This window comes from Schistocerca nitens, chromosome 8 (genome assembly GCF_023898315.1).
Source record: "Schistocerca nitens isolate TAMUIC-IGC-003100 chromosome 8, iqSchNite1.1, whole genome shotgun sequence".
Taxonomy (NCBI): Eukaryota; Metazoa; Arthropoda; class Insecta; order Orthoptera; family Acrididae; genus Schistocerca; species Schistocerca nitens.
Window position 1 is genome coordinate 271,125,621 of NC_064621.1, and position 17,053 is coordinate 271,142,673.

A 17,053-nucleotide genomic window follows, 5' to 3' on the forward strand; every position below is an offset into this window, starting at 1 on the left:
ATAGATTTCAAAAGTCATTATATATATATATATATATATATATATATAATGACTTTTGAACTCTATTAAGGTAAATACAGACTTCACACAGCACAGTCAGTGATTTTCATACAGAGCGCTACGTGGCGTTACCAACATAAAAACCTAAACAGCCTACCTACAGTGGTCTACGTTTTGCATTCAGAAACCATATCAGACTACGAACCTTACACTTGCTGGTGGAATCATTAATTTTGTCGCACATTTTAAAATCGCACAAATAAACAGTAAACGACCGTTCCTGGTGGTTGTAGCGTCGTACATAAGCCAGCGAGTAGGGAGTAAATTTCTAATACTGGATATCATGAACTTGAACTCTATTAAGGTAAGCTCATGATATCCAGTATTAGAAATTTACTCTTTCTGGCGGACACACGTCCAGATCGTCCGCTCTTAAAATTCTGCCCTCTCTCTCCCCACATCCACCACTGCTAGCGGCTCACCTCCAACTGCGCAACACTACACGCTGTTCACATCCAACTGCCCACCAGTAGAATAGAGAATATTTCAATAATGACAACCAGCCACAGACTTCACACAGCACAGTCAGTGATTTTCATACAGAGCGCTTTGTGGCGTTACCAACATAAAAACCTAAACAGCCTACTTACAGTGGTCTACGTTTTGCATTCAGAAACCGTATCAGACTACGAACCTTACACTTGCTGGTGGAATCATTAATTTTGTTGCACATTTTAAAATCGCACAAATAAACAGTAAACGACCGTTCTTGGTGGTTGTAGCATCGTACATAAGCCAGCGAGTAGGGAGGCCTATGAATGGGGAGAATTTCACTGCACATACAAAAGAAACGTTCTTCAATTTGAGAACGAGTCTCGTACAGGGTTTAGACTTTGATCAATTTTTACCTGAGAGATAGGATGCAAATATTACACCAGACTGCTAACGCAATTCACAATGGCGAACCATAAAAGTATCAAAGGAAAAATCTATGGCACTGGTTCTACACAGATGGAATGTGTGCCCACACCTATAACTTACCTGTGATAAGCTATAGATTTACTAGCAAGCAGAATGAACAACACACTTTGTGAATAGCCTTTTCTATATACACTACTGTCCATTAAAATTGCTACACCACGAAGATGACGTGCTACAGACGCAAAATTTAGCCGACAGGAAGAAGATGCTGCGATATGAAAATGATCAGCTTTTCAGAGCATTCACACAAGGATGGCGCCGGTGGCGACACCTACAACGTGCTTACATGAGGAAAGTTTCCAACCTATTTCTCATACACAAATAGCAGTTTCCGGCGTTGCCTGGTGAAACATTATTGAGATGCCCCGTGTAAGGCGGAGATATATATCGCGACATTACTGCTCGCGTTGATCTAAATCCAATGACAGGATAAAAAAAATACGCGAACTGACTCTAATCAACCCTGCCAGTGGAGTAGAAGAGAGTTTGGCAACTGCAATAATTTAATTTGATAAATAAGTTAAATAAACAAAGGTTTCATTAGCATAGTGAGGAATGATAGGGTTGCTCTATCGATTAACAGAATGAAAGTTCTGTCCAAAATAACAATATGATTTATTACGACTAAGCACAAAATAATAAACAAAAACACATGAATTCTAATTTATGATACATTAAATTGGCTCAAATTGGAAACACAAACAAACACTGTGAAGGTGAAGTTGTCCCTAAACTAGATCGTGAGGTTTAAAACGAAGTGGTATGTGGAGCCAATTCCTTGCCACTCAAATCTCAAGAGAGACATACAGCTAACCCAACAGTAATTGCTGCTACTCAAGACAGAACAAAGTTAGAAAAGGATGAACAGGCGCGCTCTGCTGAGCTCTGATTATCACCTAGGAAAATCCCTATCTGCCGGTGCTGCGGACATACATTACCAAACTGTCTTCTTAACTGCCAGAACACGATCTGGCGTACCGGAGGCGAGGGCTGGTTGCTTCGACGTCCTCGACCGAAAGGCGACTACCGACTACATAGAGCACCCGTACAGGCCGAACTCACAACATTCCCGCCCCCACGACAGTGGCCGTGGTTACGTTCCAATCAGCAACTCGAAAACCGGCGGAAATTCCACTCCATTGCCGGAGCACTACCATTCCACCAATGGAGATTCTTGGCGCCAATTTCTGTGCTGATTTTGCTACGTCACGGAGCTATGCCCTGAGCAAGCCAATCACAGTTACTATTTTGCAGAAAGCGCGGGAATTTTCCCGCCACAGGTGCCTGGGTACATAAGTCATTCCCACGCCTCGCTGGTAGCCCGCCCGAAAGTGTTTTCGCTAAGCTTCTGCGAAGCAACGGGACCTCCAGCCCAGCCGCCACTTCCGGCTCCCGCGGGCGCGTCTCCTGACAATGTCGGCGTCCGGAAAGCATTCACTCGACCCCCCACACCTGTCGGCCTACCCTTTCAAAGTCAGAAGAGCCCGCCTGTCACTGGACCACCCGGGTGGCGAGAGACGCTGCATGGGAAGTCCGCGTGTGAAGGAATATCAACCCTCCACCGCATGCAACTAGAGAGGAGAATCGTAAGATAGAAATATGAGAGGGGGCTCATGCCACCTCTCATTGCCCCTACGCCATTTTAGATTGTAATTGGTGAGCGGTTGGCTCACTTAGGAGCAAGGTAGTGAGTCAATCGCCCAAGAACAATCTTACAAAGTGACTCCAAATGCCGCACTCCATAAAAAAAATCATTGCAACTGAAAAAATGCAGCTCATAGAGGGAGGATTATTTATGATGTAGCCAAGTTCACCTTCTTAATATGGAACACTAACACTCACATCACACATCCATACCCAGGGAGCCCCTTCCCAAACACCGATTCACGCAGACATTCACGCTCTAAATATGGCCCGGGCATCTGAGCCAAATATGGAGCAGTTTATTCTTTACAATCAGAGTTGGAGTGCTCCGCAATTAAATGCCCAAGATGTTACAACAATTTTAATCATTAAACTAACCTGAACTCACTCACACATGATACTATATAAGTTAACAATCTCTTTGTGAGCTTTCAGAATCTAGTTACAACCTCTGATTCATTCTGTCTCCCTGCAGCAAGAATAACCTTTACAAAATGTTCCCTGAACTGATGGTCCATTCACAATGACAATGGTGGTATCTGCTTCAGTTTATGGGGACTTCAGGCACACTGTTCGCATACACACAACAATAAATACAAAATACAAAAAAAACATGGTGTGGAGAACAGTACAGTAATTTGTAATAAGAATTACAGTGTAAAACACAAACACATACAAGGTATAACATACATTACAAAACCAACACTAGAGAAAGAAATTTAAGAAAGAAAAGAAAAAAAAGGTTCATGAGGCATCAAGTTGTGCGTGCACATTGCACAATGTTCACGACTGTGCTGAGAATGAGGCACTAAATCACATTGTTATAAATATTCGAAGCACTTCACACATTACACCTTACTGACATCACATAGGGCTAAACGTCTGGTGTTGTTGCTACGTTGTTGCAACGGCAATAGGGTGTTCTGGAGCATCTGCAGTACTCTGTTGATATTGCACCAAGACCTATGCATATGATCACGGCAGTCTGGTAGGAAGACACAGTGATAGGCTCTCATCACGTCGATTAATTGTCTCTGAGGTCTACTCGTTGGGATACATCACTAGTCTAGGTCTCTTCTCTCGCTGGACAGAACTTTACGTTTCCCAATATTGCAGTTCGACGAGCGATGATGGCACGTGGAGTGACTCCACAAGTGTGTGAGGTCATCCATACAGGATCGAACTAGGAGTGACGATTGCTAAAACTGCTCTCTAACAGAGAGGAGAAGTTAGAAATGAGACCATACATTTGTTAGTGTGGCACGATACTGCTTTGTGTATGCAGATCGGCCAATGCTAGTGAGTTGTAAAAACCCAAACAGGTGAGTATGTAGCGTCCCTTTCTGTCCTGAGGCACATGAGGCGCAGATTCTGACACGATATGTGATCTTCTTCGTGTACTCACGACAACGTGGTCTGCCGCAGGGAATCCCTCCAAACGGCTGCCGCGTCCGAAGAGCTAGCAGGCTGTCGCGTGTGGGTCGCATGTCAGTGTCAACGGCCAGCCCCACTTTCGCTTGTGGCCCGGCGAGGGCTGTCTGCCGCCTAATCCCTCAGGTACACGGCCCCGTGCTGTCAGCTCGTAGGACCGGATGCTCTCGGCCTTCACGTCAGGTGGGGTGCTGACGCTCTTTTCTTGCAGGTAGCCGCAGACCTCTTGTTCCCGCTCCGGCCGGCCTCCGCATTGCCACGATCCCCGTCATCTGCACAATTCTTACAAAAATCTTATGCCTAACTTTTTCCCATGACCTTCTATGTTATAATAAATTTACATAATGAAACATTGATGGTCTGTCATTTCAGACACTCTTATTTTACTTTTATAGTTATTAATCTATGGCAATCATTATAACATCTAATTTAGACATGGAAATAATTTATTTTGATATATATGTAGAGACCGATCTCAGTATGTACATGGTGTGTGATAACTGATGCTTTGTAATGGATGAACAACTAAATGTGCGGGCCCGCACTAATATTACTATTAATTATATAGATCGACAGTAGACATGCTGAAGAATTACCTACCATATGTCAACGATCTACATTCTATGTCTTCTGAATAAATTATGTTATTATGCATGCTGAAGTTTTACTGAACTATAAAGACATGCAACTATTCTACGTTCGCTCGCCGGTCGTCCCTCCATATCGGGTCTGTGATTTGATGACCTGAAAAATAACATCCCAACAGGCGCGCGCCAAACACAACACTTGTGGTAGAAAACCCCCACAATATTAATCTAGTTATTCTTAAATCCTCCAGTTTAACTTATCCTAGTATATCGTACCCTTTTTTTTTTTTTTTTTACCTTATACAATACTCTTACATAATTCCTGTTACGTTGAGATGTCTCGCTGCTCGCCGCTATTGCCGACAGTGATGTGCGCGCCGTACGACATGACCTCCGAGTTTTCATTACGCCTCACTGAAACTCCAGAGACTGGGTTAGCCATGGCTATACACGACAATAAATTTATAGTTGCAACTTCCTTCTCTATGTGATGCGGTTTTCGCGATCAAAGCACACCTTTCCAGAAGCAATGTAATATGACCAAGCCAGGACTGGTTCCTGTTGAGGATTCAGTCGCCCAACACACGCCAGCTACACAGTATGTCACGAATATCCAAGTATAAGTCCCTGGTTATTCATCTGTGACAGTCACGAGCATCACGCTAAATCCCCAACCAGCACATTGGCATGGTAGGCTTTATGCTCGCATTTCTCTCGTCTAGGGCACCATTGGAGTCAAACGCTCACAGGAACCCCGACTTGCAAGACAACGATGCTGGCGCAGCTATGCAAAAAACTATACTGCCCATATTCATCCTCGAAATCACGCAATATACCACAATCTTGCAGTGCACTGACGCGTGCCTGCAAGCATTGGTATGAACGTCTCACGAACTGGTTGTGTCCGCTATGGAGCGTATCACGACTTCTCAGAACGCTTCTGAGAGCACGTTCTTGTATACGCCCGTTTGTGCGACATCTCGTCACTCATCTTTATCCCTTAACATGGACACCAGATAGGAAAGACAAAAACATTGCTCATGGAAAGGTAGTCCCTCTTATCGCAACGACAGATGAGATCCCGAACATAGACAAAAAAAAGGATAGCAGCAGTAAATTCCTATGCAAGACAACGCCGCGTGTTAATACTTTAGCAATCTTAATCTATTAATGCAACGATTATTGTTCCCCAAAGGAAGGTTCATATATTTTCCTATTCTACTATGGACACCACTTAAACTACTATTATTCCAAGAACTTCTTTGTGTGAGAGAAGTGGTGGAGTCCTATGGACTAGCGTCAATCCCTTCTTAGACTCCCCCTCCTCTGACGTGCATTAGGATTTGGAGGTCTAATTTCAATCTCCTGGTTCTCCTGTTGTCCTTGATTTCGCTCTCTCCAATTACGGTTGCTTTGCCGTTCGTCATTCCTCCTGTTCCAGATTGCTTGTCTAGATTGACCCTGTTCCCTGACGTTCTGGTTTCCGTGTCTCTGGTTTCCATAACCTTGCATAGCGTAACCTTGATTTCCGTAACCCTGGTTTCCTAACTGACCACTGCGTTTATGCGATCTGTTGTCGTCTTCCCTTGCTGGCCCGTGGTATTTGTTATTTTGCGCCTTCTTCCTGTCCTTTGCGTCTTGTTTATCGAAGACTACTTCGAGTTCGCGCAGTAGACTCTTGAATGCATCAATGTCAGATCCACACTTCCCGACAAGTGTCTGTTGATACCTGACTGGCAATTTGGAAAAGCAAAATTTAATGATTTCTCCGTTGCTATATGGACTATCTAAAAACTGATTCTTCTTGAGTAAATCATCAAAAAATTTGGTTGCGCACCTATGCCCGGACACTTCCAGTTCAGGACAAAATATTATTTCCTCTTTAATCCTATCTTGCGTTTCCTTTGACCAGTAGGTCCGCAGGAATGCACCAACAAATTGTTGATAAGTCCGACACTTCACTGCCACCCTCGCATCTTTTCCGCGGCTTGGCCTTCGATGTGTCCACACATGAATTCTAATTTTGCCTGGGTTGGCCATGATGACGGTAATGAATTTGTAAACTGCGTCACCCAGCACTTCGGATGCATCGACCCTCCATTATCTTTGAACTTCTGGAATTTTAGTATCGACAGGAAGTGATTGTGATCAAAATCCTGTCCGATCCTCGCTCTTCTGTTGTCACTCGTTTCCGATACTTGCACGTCTGCTGAGTGTCCTGATCTATTTTGCTGATAACTGTGAAGTGCTACCTCTGTATCACAGTGGAAGTGGCATTCAGCATTCACTCTTCTAAGTGGGCTGCAATTATTGGAGCTATTACTCGCTGTTTCTGCGTGTGCATTGTTAGTTCCGCACGCTGTCACTGGGCTAGAGCACGGCGGGCTTTTCCTCGGAGACACAATCCTGTGTACTCCATCATTGGTATCCGAACGCGCGGTGCTCGTGTGCCCGTTTCGCTCTAGTTTTGCTATCCGACACTCTACTTCTTTTAATCGTTTCGTGATGTTAATAACCGCAACTTTACCTTGCGTTTTTAAGACTGCTAGGGATTTTGAGTGGGCTTGTGTCGCACGTCGCAAGCGCCCTGCGAGTTGAGAAGTTGCTTTTGCGATTTTCATTGCCCCTGTTGCTGCCGTTTTGGCTAGGCCTGCTACTTTTTGTGCTACTATTGACATTTGTTTTGCTTCTCCACATTCTTTCTTTATTGTTTGTAATTCCCCACGAATTTCCCCCATATGCGAAATTATTGCTTGAGTGTCCTTCTTGCGCTGTTCGTCAGCTTCTTCTTTCATTGACCGTAGGAAACTCATTATGGGGTTAATGTCATCTTTTTGATCCTCGGCACACATGGGCGATGTAACTCTGGACACCTGGGCGCTATAGCTCTGACGTGACCGAGCTGGCCTCTGTCTGCTCTCGTTCGTTTGACTATAAACTTCTGCTACCGTCTCGACCTGTGTGCCTGTCTCCGTTTCATCCTCTATCTCACTTTCATAATCACGGCCGCGACGTTGCTCTAATATCGCGTCCAAATCACCGTCCTCATCAATGACCCTGTCGTCCTGTCCTGCTAAAAATGTGCCCATCTCATCTCTGAACCTATTCCCGTCAGTAAACTGCCCCTTATCCATTATAGTATCCACTTTTGTTTTAGCTTCGCTCACTAATAGTCGTGCCTTACTTCTCGTGATCATTCATGAGAAACAAAATTTATCTAAAATACACAGTAAAAATAATCTACTCCCTGTATTTTTACACATTGACATAAAATTTCAACAACGCTGTTCCAACGCTGTAATCACAAACGCAATTTGATGTGGTACAGAAACCGCACACAAATCCGACAAAGTACGATGTGGTACGGACACCACATCAACGAAACACAAAAACAATGAACAAAAAAAATATATACACTGAAAACAAAAACTGTAATCATGCGCCGCTACTTAAAACTAATCACGGAACTACAAGAAAAACAAGTTAGGTATTACTCATAAAAAATAGAGAAAAAAAACTGAATGTTCCTACTAAGAATCCTGTTGGCTTATCAGTGATTCACAGGAAAGATCCGAGGCTAAGGGTCGCCATTTTATGCGAGGTGCCGGGGCTAGCAGTGTATTTATCACTAAATTCTATTAGAATCCACATATGTAAATCATGCTCTAAGCCCCCCCCCCCCCTATTCTAACTCCGACTTTTGCTGTTGCACAAGGATAAAAAAAATACGCGAACTGACTCTAATCAACCCTGCCAGTGGAGTAGAAGAGAGTTTGGCACCTGCAATAATTTAATTTGATAAATAAGTTAAATAAACAAAGGTTTCATTAGCATAGTGAGGAATGATAGGGTTGCTCTATCGATTAACAGAATGAAAGTTCTGTCCAAAATAACAATATGATTTATTACGACTAAGCACAAAATAATAAACAAAAACACATGAATTCTAATTTATGATACATTAAATTGGCTCAAATTGAAAACACTAACAAACACTGTGAAGGTGAAGTTGTCCCTAAACTAGATCGTGAGGTTTAAGACGAAGTGGTATGTGGAGCCAATTCCTTGCCACTCAAATCTCAAGAGAGACACACAGCTAACCCAACAGTAATTGCTGCTACTCAAGACAGAACAAAGTTAGAAAAGGATGAACAGGCGCGCTCTGCTGAGCTCTGATTATCACCTAGGAAAATCCCTATCTGCCGGTGCTGCGGACATACATTACCAAACTGTCTTCTTAACTGCCAGAACACGATCTGGTGTACCGGAGGCAAGGGCTGGTTGCTTCGACGTCCTCGACCGAAAGGCGACTACCGACTACATAGAGCACCCGTACAGGCCGAACTCACAACATTCCCGCCCCCACGACAGTGGCCGTGGTTACGTTCCAATCAGCAACTCGAAAACCGGCGGAAATTCCACTCCATTGCCGGAGCACTACCATTCCACCAATGGAGATTCTTGGCGCCAATTTCTGTGCTGATTTTGCTACGTCACGGAGCTATGCCCTGAGCAAGCCAATCACAGTTACTATTTTGCAGAAAGCGCGGGAATTTTCCCGCCACAGGTGCCTGGGTACATAAGTCATTCCCACGCCTCGCTGGTAGCCCGCCTGAAAGTGTTTTCGCTAAGCTTCTGCGAAGCAACGGGACCTCCAGCCCAGCCGCCACTTCCGGCTCCCGCGGGCGCGTCTCCTGACAATGTCGGCGTCCGGAAAGCATTCACTCGACCCCCCACACCTGTCGGCCTACCCTTTCAAAGTCAGAAGAGCCCGCCTGTCACTGGACCACCCGGTTGGCGAGAGACGCTGCATGGGAAGTCCGCGTGTGAAGGAATATCAACCCTCCACCGCATGCAACTAGAGAGGAGAATCGTAAGATAGAAATATGAGAGGGGGCTCATGCCACCTCGCAAGTTCTTGTCGTCTGGCCAATGTATGCAGAGCCACATTCACAGGGAATTTTGTAGACGTCCGCTTTGTTCAGTTATAAATCGTCTTAACGGGTCCAACCAGGGCCCGGTTGTTTGCTGGTGGACGGAAGATAACCTTGATTTTATTTCTCTTCAGCAATCGGCCTATTTTCGACGACACATTCCCGGCGTTTGGAAGGAAAGCAGTTGATTTAAAGTCGTCATCAGCGTCCTTAGTGCCTTGCTTCTTGGTATCACAGTTGCACATGGCCTTCCTTATTTTGCGTGAAGTGTAGCCATTCTCTTTATAAACTTTCTACAAGTGTTCTAATTCTACATGGAGGTTTTAATGTATAGCACATGATGAAAACTGAAGAAAGCAGGCGTCTACATAATTCCCTGTGAATGTGGCTCTGCATATATTGGCCAGACGACAAGAACTGTTCATGAACGATGTAGAGAAAATGAAAGATACACCCGTCTGCGGCAACCGTCAAAATCGGCAGTTGCATTCAATGGAATACAATGGAACAAAAATTTTAGCTCCGGTTTCCGGATTTTGGGATTTCGTAATCAAAGAATCAGTGGGAATACTTCATGCCGATAATCATATAAATCGTGACAACGGCTTTCAGCTGCATAAAAATTGCAATCCTGTTTTTAAAATTATACAATCACAGCGGAATCGACAGCGTCATTCGATACTCAATGACAAGATGATCTTTTACTTTTACCACTGAGGGCAGCACGTACAACTCGGCTATGCCGCGCATGTCAACACCTGACGCATGCGCTGTAGGATGCCAGTACATTTCCCGTGCGCGATATTGGACATAAATACCGCGACTGCACCTGGGCTCTTCAGTAGTTGTGTAATCACCTGATGATGGCCGGACGTCTATGGGCCGAAATATCGTGGCAGAATGTCGACGGGATCCGGCTGCATACTCGGAAATTATTAGAAGCAGAAATACGCCGGGAAAATTTCAGAAGTCACCTCTGGTTTACATTGACGGCACTTTCAACAGTGAAAGTTACATTTCAGATTCGATCCCTGTGAAACCCTACATTTGAGCAGCATAATGCACGACCGCATGTTGCAGGTCATGTACGGGCCTTTCTGGATACAGAAAATGGTGGCCGAGCAACTGGCTCGTCACAATACGCCAGTCACTACTCTTGATGAACTGTGGTAGCGTGTTGAAGTTGCATGGGCACGTGTACCTGTACATGTCATCCAAGCTCTGTTTGACTCAATGCCCAAGCGTATCAAGGCCGTTATTACTGCCAGAGGTGGTTGTTCTGGATACTGATTTCTCAGGATCTATGCACACAAATTGCGTGAAAATGTAATCACATGTCAGTTCTAGTATAATATATTTGTCCAATGAATACCTGTTTATCATCCGCATTTCTTCTTGCTATAGCAACTTTAATGGCCAGTAGTGTATGATGTTACTATTGTCATAAGGCCAGGATAAGCAATATTAACAGATTGAAACAGGGCTATAGGGAGTCTGTTATTTACACTTCTGGAATTTGTACATATTTTATAAGACTCAAACGTTGTGCAACAGTTTTGAATTGGCTGAGTATTCACACGCAGTCTTTGGTCAGAGTATCTATGTCTCTGGAAAATGTTTTTGCGTCGCTACTTTGCAGGAAAGAGCGCGGGAGTTCTGTTACTACAATAGTAGTGAGACAGACGTCGAGCAGAGAAGTAGTTTTAATATTGTGAAACACAAGAGAAAGATTCCAAAGATGGTTTAGAATGAAATGAGATGCAATGACATTAGAAAAGCTGTCCCCTTTGAACAATTATACATGACTGTGCTTAAACTGACACACAAAATTTTTAGCGCAACGCAATCTGACTTTCAATAATCTAACATTAACCTATACCTTTCACAGATTACTTACCTCACCAAAAATCTTCGTTACCCGAACTACTGCAATACAGCGAGTGCCACTACTGCCAGCTAAATAAAAGATTCAAACTACTGAAGGCACTAACTACTGATAGGCATAGTTAACAAATGAAAGATTTTGATAGAGAACAAACAATGTATTTACCTTAATAATCATCAAAAGTCATAATATATGTAAGAGTTCATAACATCCATTCTTACAAATATCAAAACTCCGCCATTTCTCACCCCACATCCACCACTGCTGGCGGCTCACCTCCAACTGCGCAACGATAGGCGCTGTTCACATCCAGCTGCCGAACACTACAATGGCAGACAACTATGCAAACTAGCCACAGATTGCACACAGCACAGCCAGTGATTTTCATACAGAGCGCTACGTTGTTGTTGTTGTGGTCTTCAGTCCTGAGACTGGTTTGATGCAGCTCTCCATGCTACTCTATCCTGTGCAAGCTTCTTCATCTCCCAGTACCTACTGCAACCCACATCCTTCTGAATCTGCTTAGTGTATTGATCTCTTGGTCTCCCCCTACGATTTTTACCCTCCACGCTGCCCTCCAATTCTAAATTGGTGATCCCTTGACGCCTCAGAACATGTCCTACCAACCGATCCCTTCTTCTGGTCAAGTTGTGCCACAAACTCCTCTTCTCCCCAATCCTATTCAGTACCTCCTCATTAGTTATGTGATCTACCCATCTAATCTTCAGCATTCTTCTGTTGCACCACATTTCGAAAGCTTCTATTCTCTTCTTGTCCAAACTATTTATCGTCCATGTTTCACTTCCATACATGGCTACACTCCATACAAATACTTTCAGAAAAGACTTCCTGACACTTAAATCTATACTCGATGTTAACAAATTTCTCTTCTTCAGAAACGCTCTCCTTGGCATTGCCAGTCTACATTTTATATCCTCTCTACTTCGACCATCATCAGTTATTTTGCTCCCCAAAATAGCAAAACTACTTTACTACTTTAAGTGTCTCATTTCCTAATCTAAGTCCCTCAACATCACCCGATTTAATTCGACTACATTCCATTATCCTCGTTTTGCTTTTGTTGATGTTCATCTTATATCCTCCCTTCAAGACACCATCCATTCCTTTCAACTGCCCTTCCAAGTCCTTTGCTGTCTCTGACAGAATTACAATGTCATCGGCGAACCTCAGAGTTTTTATTTCTTCTCCATGGATTTTAATACCTACTCCGAATTTTTCTTTTGTTTCCTTTACTGCTTGCTCAATGTACAGATTGAATAACATCGGGGGAGAGGCTACAACCCTGTCTTACTCCCTTCCCAACTACTGCTTCCCTTTCATGTCCCTCGACTCTTATAACTGCCATCTGGTTTCTGTACAAATTGTAAATAGCCTTTCACTCCCTGTATTTTACCCCTGCCACCTTTAGAATTTGAAAGAGAGTATTCCAGTCAACATTGTCAAAAGCTTTCTCTAAGTCTACAAATGCTAGAAACGTAGGTTTGCCTTTCCTTAATCTTTCTTCTAAGATAAGTCGTAAGGTCAGTATTGCCTCACGTGTTCCAGTATTTCTACGGAATCCAAACTGATCTTCCCCGAGGTCGGCTTCTACTAGTTTTTCCATTCGTCTGTAAAGAATTCGTGTTAGTATTTTGCAGCTGTGGCTTATTAAACTGATTGTTCGGTAATTCTCACATCTGTCAACACCTGCTTTCTTTGGGATTGGAATTATTATATTCTTCTTGAAGTCTGAGGGTATTTCGCCTGTTTCATACATTTTGCTCACCAGATGGTAGAGTTTTGTCAGGACTGGCTCTCCCAAGGCTGTCAGTAGTTCCAATGGAATGCTGTCTACTCCCAGGGCCTTGTCTCGACTCAGGTCTTTCAGTGCTCTGTCAAACTCTTCACGCAGTATCGTATCTCCCATTTCATCTTCATCTACATCTTCTTCCATTTCCATAATATTGTCCTCAAGTACATCGCCCTTGTATAGACCCTCTAAATACTCCTTCCACCTTTCTGCTTTCCCTTCTTTGCTTAGAACTCGGTTTCCATCTGAGCTCTTGATGTTCATACAAGTGGTTCTCTTATCTCCAAAGGTCTCTTTAATTTTCCTGTAGGCAGTATCTATCTTACCCCTAGTGAGATAAGCCTCTACATCCTTACATTTATCCTCTAGCCATCCCTGCTTAGCCATTTTGCACTTCCTGTCGATCTCATTTTTGAGACGTTTGCATTCCTTTTTGCCTGCTTCATTTACTGCATTTTTATATTTTCACCTTTCATCAATTAAATTCAATATTTCTTCTGTTACCCAAGGATTTCTACTGGCCCTCGTCTTTTTACCTACTTGATCCTCTGCTGCCTTCACTACTTCATCCCTCAAAGCTACCCATTCTTCTTCTACTGTATTTCTTTCCCCCATTTCTGTCAATTGTTCTCTTATGCTCTACCTGAAACTCTCTAAAACCTCTGGTTCTTTCAGTTTATCCAGGTCCCATCTCCTTAAATTCCCACCTTTTTGCAGTTTCTTCAGTTTTAATCTACAGGTCATAACCAATAGATTGTGGTCAGAGTCCACATCTGCCCCTGGAAATGTCTTACAATTTAAAACCTGGTTCCTAAATCTCTGTCTTACCATTATATAATCTATCTGATACCTTTTAGTATCTCCAGGGTTCTTCCATGTATACAACCTTCTATCATGATTCTTAAACCAAGTGTTAGCTATGATTAAGTTGTGCTCTGCGCAAAATTCTACCAGGCGGCTTCCTCTTTCATTTCTTAGCCCCAATCCATATTCACCTACTACGTTTCCTTCTCTCCATTTTCCTACACTCGAATTCCAGTCACCCATGACTATTAAATTTTCGTCTCCCTTCACTATCTGAATAATTTCTTTTATTTCATCATACATTTCTTCAATTTCTTCGTCATCTGCATATAAACTTCTACTACTGTAGTAGGTGTGGGCTTCGTATCTATCTTGGCCACAATAATGCGTTCACTAAGCTGTTTGTAGTAGCCTACCCACGTTCCTATTTTCCTATTCATTATTAAACCTACTCCTGCTACGTAACGTTGCCAATAAGATACTTACATAGCCCCCATGCTCCCCACCAAAAATTTTACAAATTGTTTTGGGCAGTGGCCAATAATGATTTGATAAAATTTTTCATAATTACAATAACAAAGATATCAAATGCACACCCTTATTGATACAATGTTGGTCAAATGCTACAATTTTCTCACAGTCCATAAAGACAGTCCTGCTCATTCATCACAGTAAAATTGCAGTGTTTTTCTCAAAGTCTGAGCAGTAAAAGAAAATGCACACGGAAGTAGTGGATTTCCATGCAGTCTTGAAGAAGTAGTGTTGTCCCTCCAACGGAAAGACAGTGCTGACTCTTGACTTGCAGACAGGTAATGGGCCACAACAGAGCAATCCCACCGCAGAGTCAGTCGAAGTTTTGAAGAATACTGGTAGGTAGGTCATCACAGAGTAGACCCACTGTAGTCCTGGTAGAGATTACGATATTGGTGGGCCATCAAACGTGCAGACCCACTGTAGTCCTTGTAGAGACGGCCAGCAGCCATCTGTTGTAACTGTGCAGGTGCACAATCACCATCGAAGAGTCTTGCGGACAATATAGCAAGTCCATAAACCACCGCTTGTGCACTCACAAAGTTTTGGGAATTGTCCTTAGAACCAGCAATGCTGTTATCCAGTCCCTTGCTGAATTATTAACACACATGCAAACACTAACAGTCCCTACGTCTCACATATTGTCCATATAGTATGACCAACAGAAACGTGTGCAGTGAAATGGAACTTACAAGTTACTTAATTTGATGAACTGCTGTCAAAACAATTTTATAACATAAGAATACAATAACAAAGGTACAAAATACATCATTAAAAACATAATAATACGGTTAACATTTGTGGTAATACAGACTTTACAAAAGAATAAAAATATACATATACATCAGTGTTACAGGAATTATGACATAAGTTCATACATAAAAGATCAGAATAACTTTTGAAACATCAACTTCACACATGAGCATTAAAACAAAACAGAATAAATAATGTCTAAGCATCTTTACAAAGTAAATAACACATTATCAGAAAAATTCTACAACGTAAATCTTATTAGCTAAACACATAAAGACAAGAAAAACACAAATTCACAAAGTGTAATAACACAAGGGGAAAGGACAGGGATTGTTTTACTGCAGTATTTTGCAAAAAAAAACATTCTTTACTTCTTGGAGAGCTCCCTTCGTTCTTCATTATTCCCAAAAAGTCCTATCTATACCTGCTTTCTGTACTTTTTTCGTATAACTTCTCAATGCATTTCTTCCAATTCATCGCAACTCATTCTCTCATATAGTCTACCCCCTCTTAAGCTAACTTAAATCTACTGAGCTCAGATGCTAAACTAAGGGACGAGGCAATGCAGCAGTACAAAACAATTAACACAAACAGCAATGACAAAATATTCAAATTGGCCAAGCAAGCAGCAATATTACAACTAATATTACGCAATGAGCAGCAAACAAGAAAAATAAATCAGTAGTAAAACTGGCTTAACAGAGTAATGTAAATTGAAATTTAGTAGTACTATGCCTGGCAAAGAGCAGAAGCAAATGCAATAAATTAAATCGAAGCATGACAAAGCCCAAGCAGAAAAATATTACAGTAAAGACAACTATGCAGATAAGGGAAATGTCTATTCACATCTTAATATCTATGTCATTAAAGTGGTGCACCACAACTTATTCTACAAAATAAATTACCAAGTACTTGAAGAGAAAGTTATGAATGCAGTTCCTGTGAAGGTAAATGTCTCTTTGTGCTCCCTCATTTTTTTTAAAAAAATTATTATTTACTCAATCTGTAGGCATAAAATATCTATATTAGTACATCCATACAATTTTATTTTAACCAATGCTGCAGTGCAGCTAGAAACTAGATATTAAACAAAATGAGCAAACTTTCAACTAGAAAGACAATAGCCATGAAATGTTTCTCATCGTTTCATTAGGCATTTTAGTAAATATCATAAATTAAGAGCTCCACAGTATAATCATATGTTTACAAGTTTGAGCGTGTCATATTTTCGATGCTTTCTACAAAAGAATGTCAATAGCGAGCATAATGGCCTCCCTTTCTTTTTCAACCTGTGCCTCTGAAAAGGCACACACTAATGGCTTTTTCTCCATGCGTCTGACACAGCTGGGTGCCCACGACACATTACGTGCAGGTGGTCACTTAACTTTCTTACAGAAATATTTACGACAGCAGTTTCCGCTACAGTGGCAGTCTCATATAAAAAATTTCACAGGTCGAGAATTTGCGTTGCAAATGTGTAGATACAAAATCTTATGAATATAACAGTGCCCAAAAAATTTTCGCCAGCATTGTGATACATTCACGCATTTACACACATTTCATAACTCTTAAAGTACTATTCTTGGTTTCCAACATCCTTATTCACAAGTCAGAGTCCCTAACCACTATTCATTACTCCTTACCTTATTACACATATAAATATTCGTCGACACTTCTTCAATATTTCATCATA